The sequence below is a fragment of the Porites lutea genome, chromosome 10 (genome assembly GCF_958299795.1).
Source record: "Porites lutea chromosome 10, jaPorLute2.1, whole genome shotgun sequence".
Lineage (NCBI taxonomy): Eukaryota > Metazoa > Cnidaria > Anthozoa > Scleractinia > Poritidae > Porites > Porites lutea.
The window spans coordinates 19070910-19082087 of NC_133210.1; the positions used below are offsets into that span (position 1 = coordinate 19070910).

The window sequence follows — 11178 nt, forward strand, 5'->3', positions numbered from 1 at the left end:
GCTAAGAAAAAATTGACCTTTCAACCACCACCGGAAATGTAGGTATGTCAGCTGTTTGGTTTGAAAAAGTAGTCGGATTTTAAAGAAAAGTTAAAAGCGATAGACCATTTCACAGTTACCGGCATTTTGCCGGGGGTGCAAAACTACTGGGGCGTGCACAAAATGTACAGTGAATGTATGAAAAAGTCGTGAGATTGATGCTCGATAATTTGAGGAAGGTTGAATTATGAATTAGAAACTAAAGATACCAGTTTACCGATCAAATTTGAGAAATAAAGTCTCACTAAAAAGGCCGCAAATTAAGATTTTGATTTTCCATATATTTGTCTGTAAAACCAAGCCGCCGTTCGCGGGAAAATTTAATAGCCTTTTTATGAAAAACTGAACTTCTCAGCGAGCCTGAACCCTTCACATTTAATCGGCAACCTCTTTTTCTAGGTATCTTTACTTCGTAATTTATAGAAATTGCAGAATGTCAACCTTCCTCAAATTATCGAGCATCAAACTCCCGCTTTTTTTTCTATACATTTAATGTACATTTTGCGCTCGGCCAGTAGTTTTGCAACCCCGGGATAATGGCGTCAGTAACCTTGAAATGGTCTATTAAATCATCGCATAGACTTAACTTTCCTGCAGCTTCTCAAGCCCTACAATAAAACTATTATTGTAACTGTGATATTCTTTATGTTATTCAACTAAAATTTGTAGTATTAATAGTAGTACTTTTATTGATTCAGAATTGATTTGACGGCTTGTGAGATTAAGATTCACGTTTACGCCAAACGGCAAACGTGAATTTGTACCACGTGATCAAGTTTTCCCCCTTATTTTTCGTTTATTGTTTATTGCTTCTACACAAAAATAAGTAGTTTTATGCCAGTTTTATCCACAAGAATCGTTCTGGACTGTTTTTATCTGCTTATTTTCTATCCTGAGAAATTTTCAACTGACGTTTGCCGTTTGCCGTATGCCGTAAACGTGATTGATTCAATAGCCTCACCACAAAGGTACAGTCTCACTTTTTATATGTACACAATTGATCATGAGAAACATGAAAGTACTTTATCTGGCTACAAAGTTTATTGCTTGTTTATATTAAGGAACGTTTCCCTGGTTAAGTGGAAGGAGGGTAACCCTCCATAGCTAGCCACCCCCACCGAATAACGAGCCTTTTCTGTTAAAGCAAGTAACGAACAGAATACAAATTTGTCAAGGCTGCAGAACATCAATTCGAGGGCGAGGAGGAAGGATAGAGGATCCACCCTTTGACTTCTGCGTGTCGAGGATGGAAAGAAGGCCTTACCCAACACCCGAAGGTAATTTCAGGATCCCAACACGTGCAAGCAATTGCCACTACCATCTTCGCATGAGCTGTATAACGGCTGTGGAGCCGTCATTTGTAGGAAAGGCACTAAAAATACCAAACGAAGTGAAGTGTTACCTTCTGCAAGTTCATCAGATGTACCTCGCCAATGAGTTTGGTATTCAGTTGGAATGAACAGCATCTAAAAACAAAAATACTGTCTACTGTGTAAACAAAACTACCTAAAGTTTATCCTAAAACAGTACTTGCAAAGGCTACGCAAGTTGATAAGTTTCTAGCAGTTTGAGTTACAGCTTGGCTGTTTATGTACAGTTATAATGAAACAAAACACTAAACGGTTAATGAATTCTACGTTGGATTTCACACCTAATCACAATAACGTCATAGAAAAAAGAAAAGTAAAAAAAAATGGCAAATGGGAATTAATTAGGTATTATAATGATAACTTTGAAATTCGCCCCGAAGAAACTGCCTCAAAATGCCTTGGAGCACAGGCAAATGAATCTTTCCTTGCTACATGAATATGTGTACAGATGTAACTATAGCCTCCCCGCAGACGTCCTTTGGGGTTCGTTTGTCACGCATTCATTTCTCCCCCACGGACGTCTGCTAAACACAGCCGACATTTACGTACACCAATCACAGGCCGTTTACGGATTTTTGTAAAACGTAACCCGAGCCGCCTCTTTTAGATTCGCACGATCAGTGAGGCTTTTGATCGAGTGTGCGAGAAATTTGTAATTAATACAGAGTTAAACAAGTATCAGAGAGAAGCTATCCTGCAACTTTTATAGCGAAGACCGATGAGTTCATAAATTTGCCGACGGGATTTAGCAAATCCCTTATCTATCAAGCTTTGCTGCTTGTTTGCGACACAGTGCGTGGAACTACTGGACATTATTGTTGTTGTTGTTTCTCCCCTGGTAAATCTTGAAAGATCAATCTACAAAGCTGGAAAATATTGGTATTCCTGCTGTAACGCTTTGTGATATTAGCAAAGAGAATATGAGGGTTGTCGAGAGAGGGACTTTCTCTGTTGTTTACGGAAGCCCAGAAGCTTGGTTGAAGATCGATCGGTGGAGGAAATGTTAGCGAGTGACTTGTACAGTTAGTATGTGGTCCTTGGTCGGCGACTTTCCCGAGCATGATTAAATATTTCGTCGAGAAATAAAATACAATGAACAGTGAAAGGTTCAATGATTTATTGATTATAAGCATTCTTTCTTTCTTTGAAGAAGCGAGATTAAAGTTTGTTGACCGGTAGGTTAATTTGTCTTTCTAGCTTGAAGTTTGGACTCGGCGGCACTGTGGTCATGTTTACTTAGCTTGTGAATAAATAAAACGTAACGCGAGGACGTGCCTTTTGGCAGAACAAGTTTTCAGATAAACCTTTTTCTGCCGTTGGAAGCACATTGGTGTAGACTTAGAATTTTTTGTTTTACCGACTCTTGAAAAAATATAACCAAATTTTGCGTACTGGTCCTTGGTCCGCGACCCATGACCTCCTTGGTGGAATTACATTTCGCAAAAAAGGAAACGGCCTTTGTTTTCGAAGAATGCTTTGAATATCTTCCCTACACACGTTTACAAGTTCTCTTTTCTTAATACTTCAAATATATATAGAGTTAATAGTAATTATTGTTTTCGACCGCGCTGAAAACCGCTCCGCGCTCGTGTGGGAGACTGTTGTCTGAAGTCTTTCAAAGAAAAGCAGATTATTTTATAGTCACAACTTCCGAAAAAAATATACAGCTGACTGCAGCTTTATTGCATCGTTTCTGTGATTTTTTCAAAACGTTTGAGTCGTCTCAGATAGAAGATAGCCGTGCAAATAAATAATTCACTTGAGAATACGGAGACATCACTTATATCACAGCGCGTGATTGGCTAATCGTGACACAATAACTAACCGCTTATTGGCTTATTCAAACAATCCAGAACGTAAATGTCGGCTGTGTTTAGCAGACGTCCGTGGGGGAGAAATGAATGCGTGACAAACGAACCCCAAAGGACGTCTGCGGGGAGGCTAATGTAACTAGTGATTTTTCTGAAAATGCTGTCGGCTATGTTAAATAATCGAACTCATTTCTATTTACCTTTTTCATTCATACATTTTTTAAAATGACGTCACTGCAGTTAGGTGTGTATTTTTATCATAAGTGTTCAATTTAAACCAAATAACCAAAAACAAACTTACTAACAATATAAAGTGCTCTCGTAACAATACTAACGAATTCGGTGTTAAACGAACAAACGATTACTTGGTGTTTTTTCATGAATCTAATGTTTTCTACAAGGTAGAAAACATCTACCAACGCCACCTTAAAGTTTTGCATTACGTATACAGTCAAGATTTACTGCATTCACAGAGATTAAGAAGCGAAGTGTAGCCAGGTTATTGATACACTTCTTCATAAAGGGGTTCCCTTAACATGGCAATAGTACCAAAAGTTGAAGCGACGAGTGCAGGTCGTACAATGTTTAGTCTCCCTCGCAGCCGTTTTTGGGATGTCACGCAAGAGCGTTGCGTGACATCCAAAAAACGGCTGCAAGGGCGACTATGCAACGTTTTTTTTTGTCATTTATGCCAATTTGTTGTTGTTTATACATTTCCTCTGCATTATAGTCGCGGTGTTACCTATGCTACTCCCAAGTTTGGTATTTCTAATGTTATCATTCAAATGTTATTCTAGTTATCATAAAATTTTGTGGTTAATATTAAGATTCTCCAGTCTTTGTAGTTGGACCTACTTCTAACATTCAGGGGCACCCAACGAGAATATAGTTCAAAACCCCTTAAAGATTGCATTGTTGAACGTATTTTAGTATTTCAACGGTAGCCATAGACATATTTTTATCCCCTAAAAATTTTTATCTGTTCGGAATTCCTAGCTGAAGGTCTAGTGATCCCAAAATTATGGGGATAAAAACTTACCTTGTGGAAAATTTCAGCCAAAAAAAGGCTCCCGAAAATTTTAGGTGACCTTTTTAGGGTAAAAATCCGTTGAAAATGGGCAATTATACCATTTTTATATGTTCGAAAATCCTAGGAGAGGCAGGCAAGCAAGAAATTTTACAACAAATGTTCCGAAAATTCTAGATCTCAAATCGTCTTCCGAACAGATATTTTCCGAAAATTGACGTTGGGTGCCTCTGAACATTGGACGGAGATAAGTTGTTTATACTTCGTGTTACCTATCATTGATAAACTCGTTGTTATATTACTACGTTTCAGAATAGTTGTTTTTGCCATCTTTAAATAAAATGTTGGATATTTTGACATATACAAGTGTATCGAAATGTATTGGTGCCTTCCTTTAGTAATCAACCCGTAGTTCAGTTATCACCAAAAAGAATAACATTCTTTGGTGCCAGTATCGATGCACGAGGAGCCGCATGCAGTAAAATTTCTGTCCCGTAATTTAATCAGTTAAATCATCAAAGTTGACAGGTCTTTCTGATGATCAAAGCGACCGTGCGGTTTACCATTTACACCTTCAGTGCGAAGACTGTCGCGGGAACATTAACACCTTCAGGATAATTGCTTACCATAACAGTGGTAGGTCGCGCGCGTCTGGTCGGTTTCGAAGAACGTGATCGTGACTGTTGTTTTCATTCAGTGACTGTGCGCGTTGATATGCCAACGTTTAAAACAGACTGCAACATTAGATTTTTGTTATAAAAGCAAAGAAGCTGCTGAGTAGAATCTAAACCGTCCCAGACTTATTCCTTTTAATTCGTGTACTTTCATTTTGATGGGGTCTGTATGATGAATTTACTTCTGCCTTCTAATCAGGCACGTGAACAACATAGAGATAAAACATTTAATTTTGCTTTTGTGGAGTAAATTCATCTTAAAAAAGTTAAACTAGTGGACCACTTTCTCCGCGTACTTGTAAAAATAGGCTTTTAATATGTCGCGCTACAGTGCGAAAATCGTCTTGTCGTGGATTAGATTTCAGTATACGTATTGTTAATCTCCATTTCGCGCCAGAATAAATTAGTTTGCGCGCAAAGGGCTTCTAAAAAAATCACAAGGTTTGTCCCACTTCGAGTCCACCTTCCGGAGATACGCCGGCATGGTAGCTGGAATATATTGCCGAGGTGAAGAACTGGCATTTTTTCATCCTCGTCTTTTTTTCCCCGCGACGTTTGGTTATATTTGTAGCGAGAATGCCGTGCATATCGGTGGATTTTACTTCAGTGAAGCGGCTTCAGTTTCTGCGGCTTGCTACTCATCATAAAGAAGAGTCCCGGAATCGCTTTGTTCGCCTTTAACAGATTTGTTGCCGAATGCAAGGTAAAAGAACGGACTACTGTAAGGTAAGAATTGAAGTTTAAATTTGTTTCTCGGCGAAAAATAGTGCATACAACTCGTGAAACCCGTGAGTATTACCTCTGTTTAACATACCGGATGACATGCGATGACCCCTCGCTTTTACGATGGATAAGACGGATACAAACAATAATTTGATATGGAGATCATCTGAGGACGATTTTTCGTTATATATGCTTCATTTCTTGGCTTATTCCGGCTACGTGCGAAAAATTAGATGACAATGTTTGTGTGCTATAATTATACTGATAATTTCTTGCACCTTGAAACTCATGAACGCCAAACTTGTTTAACCCTAGCAAAAACCTCTTTTAATGGAGGAACTCAACCTGATAGTTGCACTAAAATCTAATAATTGTTACTGCATTTGCATGCTCTCTGTAACCTCGTGGGTAGAACATACCTGATGGTTACATTAATAATAATCACTGCATTTGCTCTCTGTAACCTCGTAGGTAGAACATACCTGAAGGTTACGTTAATAATAATCATTGCATTTTCTCTTTCTAACCTCGTGGGTAGAACATACCTGATGGTTACATTAATAATAATCACTGCATTTGCTCTCTGTAACCTCGTGGGTAGAACATACCTGAAGGTTACGTTAATAATAATCATTGCATTTTCTCTTTCTAACCTCGTGGGTAGAACATACCTGATGGTTACATTAATAATAATCACTGCATTTGCTCTCTGTAACCTTGTGGGTAGAACATACCTGAAGGTTACGTTAATAATAATCATTGCATTTTCTCTTTGTAACCTCGTGGGTAGAACATACCTGATGATTACATTAATAATAATCACTGCATTTGCTCTCTGTAACCTCGTGGGTAGAACATACCTGAAGGTTACGTTAATAATAATCATTGCACTTTCTCTTTGTAACCTCGTGGGTAGAACATACCTGATGGTTACATTAATAATAATCACTGCATTTGCTCTCTGTAGCCTCATGGGTAGAACATACCTGAAGGTTACGTTAATAATAATCATTGCACTTTCTCTTTGTAACCTCGTGGGTACAACATATATGAAGGTTACGTTAAAAATAATCATTGCATTTGCTCTCCGTAGCCTCGTGGGTAGAATATACCTGACGGTTACATTTAATAATCACTGTAACCTCGTGGGTAGAACATACCTGATGGTTACATTAATAACAATCACTGCATTTGCTCTCTGTAACCTCGTGGGTAGAACATACCTGAAGGTTACGTTAATAATAATCATTGCACTTTCTCTTTGTAACCTCGTGGGTAGAACATACCTGAAGGTTACGTTAAAAATAATCATTGCATTTGCTCTCCGTAGCCTCGTGAGTAGAATATACCTGACGGTTACATTTAATAATCACTGTAACCTCGTGGGTAGAACATACCTGAAGGTTACGTTAATAATAATCATTGCATTTTCCCTTTGTAACCTCGTGGGTAGAACATACCTGATGGTTACATTAATAATAATCACTGCATCTGTTGTCCGTAAACTCGTGGGTAGAGTATACCTGATGGTTACATTAATAGTAATCATTGCATTTTCTCTTTGTAACCTCATGGGAAAAAAAATTAATGCCTCTCTCCTGGAAATTTTGCCCTGTCCTTTGAGTATAGTGATCTTTGGGTAGCGAATTCACGAAAACAGGTAAAACGGTTTTTTTTATCAACAGCATTTATATTATTTGGCTTTTTGAGGGAGGTTAAACATTAATGGATTAGAATATAAAAAAAGCTGATAAAGCGGAAAAAGTTATCTTTACAAAAAGCGCTTTGACAATGTCAAAGTGAAATTAGCTGAAGTTTTTTAGTTAGCCCGAAGAAAACCTGTTCCTGCATGAAAAGCAGTTCTGATTTCCTTCTCTTAACTAGAAGAGATGCATATCCCTGTGAACCAGTTTTTTAACCAGGAGCGATTCCCACTCACTTCTGATATATTGACCCGAGTTCCTACTTCCATATATGTCTAATTCAAGCTTAGCCAAGTGATACCTCTTCATTAGCGAAAAGATCCAAGTGATATTTTGATTGACGTGTTGTTTTGGATCCTGAGGTTTTTTAACACCTTTTCTCTAGCTTAACTGGCGAAGATATTCTAGGAATTTGCCCTTCAATTCCAAATTCTCTGATGTGCCGCCAGATGCCGTGCAAAAATATCACCGCTTGCGGCTCCTCGTGATCAGACCACAGGCAATTGAAAAGAAATATCTTACCTGGGAAGCTCAGTATTTTCGAAAGATAAGACGATTATCGTATGACTTGATGTGCAAAACGTTTCTTTAGAATGGGTGAAATGTCCGCCATTTTCAATAATTGAACTTGCGACCGCTGATCAACTCGCCCACAGTAAAATAAGCCAGCGAGCACAGTTAGCGGTCAAACGCAAAAATCCAACGCCTAGTGTTGGTAATCGGGTAGAACAATTTTTTGGGATGCTAACATCCGAGTCTCTATTTATATTTATTTTTTTAAATTTATTTATTTTTCATGCGTTCCGGGTTTTAGTAATTTTGTGTTCCGGGTTTTAGTATTTCGGCGTTCCGGCGTTCCATGTTTTAGTACAAGCCGACCGAGTATCAGGTTTGTTATAAGCTTACAGATCTTTAAAAAGCCTTTACACATGTTCTCACCGCAAATAGAAAGAAAACGTTTCAAAGAATATTTAGTTATAATTCTGGCTGTAAAAGAAAGGTTTGAGCGATTTTCTTGCCTCGAGTTGGTCTTTGAAAAAAGCAAACACCGGGGAGCCGGCTTAAAACATAAACTTCAGCTTTAAGCTCGAAGACTCAGGATTTTTAGAGACACTTTAATACTTGTCTTCCTGAATGAAAATTGTCGTCTCTGTATAAGTTTTACCGAATTATATTTGTTTTAGTGATTGTTAGTACTCTCTCTTGTAATTTTAATCGTTGTGCCGATTGTTTTCAGTCGTTCAGTAAACAACGCTTTCCGGAGAACTTAAAATGCCGCGCGTTAAACCGTTTTAAAATAAAAAATAAACATAATCAACTCTTTATTATGTTGGAGCGTAACTCTGTTAATGTTCGTTCAAACACTCGCCACTGCTAGCACTGTAAAAGTCAGAACCGGCTGGCCGTATAGATGATTTTGAAAATTTTTTCAACGGTTTACGGCTAAAGCCCACGCGTGCTTCGATCGTCCTGAATAGCAATTTGTATCGCAATATTGTGAAATACTGCATTCTGTTGTCCGAGGTCTGTATGATAAAAACAGTGCCTCATACTACTGTTTCATCTCAGATGTGATGTATAAATGATAAAAAAGGTTGGTTTACACGCACCCAGATTTGTTGGCAAGATTTTGTAAAATAAACTTGTCGAACGCAAAAAATTCGGCCGGAATTTTTTTCCAGGCCTAATTAATCTACGGTGATCAAGAGCCATTATGGCTCTTAATAAATGTGATCGAAGATGATTGCCAGTTTTTCGGTGCACTTATGAGGCTATCAACTCGATGTGAGATTTGGTTCACTCTTGGGCTGTTTGCAAATTATTTATTGTAAAATCACTTAGCCTTTCCCTGAAAAGTCACACGAATGTGCTCTAAAGTTTTTCTCACTGAATTGTGGAATACAAGTTTATTGTTTGATTTAAATTATAAATTTATTAATGGGAGCCTCGCTTTTAGCCCTGGCTAAATCTATATATTAGATTCTGTATTACGTATTTAAAAATCCGGTTCGGTTGTACCAAAGGGGGGGAATTTCATATATCCCATGATGCTTCGCGGCAAATTTGTCTCTTCTCTCTGCGGTGGAAAGAGCGTTCGAGGGTTTCGAGGGAGATTTTCAACGACCTGAATTTCAAGATGCAGCTCATCCAAGGTACGTTTTAATGAGCCCTGTTAATCTTTGGTATCTTATTAATAATGTAAAATGGTCCCATGGTCATTTCACGCATTATTGCTCTCGTTTACGACCCCGTTAAGCCATGCTGTTTTAACTCGCAAGTGAATATTTATTTAGATGACTTTCAGTTATCGAAAACTGTCTTTATTCTAGCAAGGTTTTGCCCTAATAAATTATTTAAATCGGCGGACAAGGGGCGCTTGATACTAGTTCCACGCTCCGACCTCTTTCGACCTCGCGATTTTTATGGGTTTGATCGTTTTGAAATATCGCATTTTCTGCCCTTTCTCCACTAAGATGCAAGACGAAGGTTTCAATTTCTTTATGCTAAGTCCCGCGAAGATGGGACATTTTCTCTTGAATTCGCCCTTTTTTCGTTGATCAAAACACAAATATCATCTCTTGAGGGTATGATGAATGTTTAAATTCAATGGTTTATAGTTATTGAAGCTTTTTTGTCTCATTATTTTAGGTAAATTGGTTTCTCATGGTGGCTTCCGGTCGCAACCGCGCGTGGGGAACTTGAAATATACAGGGCAGCAAATGTCATGGAATAGCACGCCGTAGGACCTCAACCGGCGTATAAAACCTTTTAAGACATTTTGATAATTCTTTTAGGATCCATTGTAGTGAAGAAGTGGGTGCTTTTGTATATGTATTGTGCCATTTCTTAATAAAGCTTTTTTCTGTTTATGTTTGACAATGATGTTTAGCTCGTGTTGTGTTACGAAAAATATGGAGATGTCTTTGTTATTTTTATTGTTTGTTGGAGCTATTTCCCTCCTTTGAATTTTATCTCCGATAGACGTCACTTTGCTCTTTAACGGTCTCGGTATTTTCGACTACATAAGCCGAGCTTGTTGAAGTAAACAGGGGCACCCAACGGGAAATTTTGAGAAAAAGACCTAAAAACAACAACAAAGCGTGAATAAAGTTTTCTGAGACTATTTTAAGCATTTTGGGAAATTGCTGGAAAAAAATTATCTGTTCCTCACTCCCAGCAAGACTGATGGAAGAGTTCCCAGCCAGCAACCTTACAACCTGCAACCTGACTTACTGGGAAGTTTCATAGGGCACAATTCAGATCTTGAGTGGTAAGCAACCCATACCAGTAACCCGTATCAGCTATTCTAGACTTCAAATCCCCTCTGACACCCTGAATTATCTTTTTCCCAGCAACACTTTCCTTCCAAGGACTATTATTTCTTCCACATCTCCCAGCCAGCAAAAATTTGCATGAAGAACAGATATTTTGAGGAACAGATCCATTGGGTGCCCCTGAGTAAAAGCGTGTGCAGTCACTGTACGGTTGATGTACTGCATCGATGAATTATTGAACTGATAATATGAACACCCCGATCACAAACAAGCAACGAAGAGAAATCTCACACCTAGAATATGTATTTATTTCAAGACAAGTCGTGGAAATCGCCTGTTAATTCATGGAGAGCTTTGTCAACGCCATTAAAACAGGACGTACTGAAGCAAAGACCTTCCTCGCTAGTTTCTAAGAACGTTTGTGTGGACTGCGTTGCTATCGTAAGTATAGTTAACTCATAATCGGCGGGCAAAACACTCTCTTTGACTTAACAAGAGATATATTTGGAATAATAAAACGAAAATAGTAAATAGATCGACACAGCAAAGGTACAGA

The 11178-nt window shown here is 38.3% G+C and overlaps 1 long non-coding RNA gene across 1 annotated transcript; it reads left to right on the top strand.

The window, feature by feature from the left end:
• The first annotated feature begins 9374 nt into the window (after positions 1–9374).
• Positions 9375–10217, top strand: LOC140950347 (uncharacterized). Its single transcript, XR_012167173.1, has 2 exons — positions 9375–9500; positions 9997–10217. It is a non-coding gene; the product is annotated as an uncharacterized lncRNA (long non-coding RNA).
• The last annotated feature ends 961 nt before the right edge of the window (positions 10218–11178 follow it).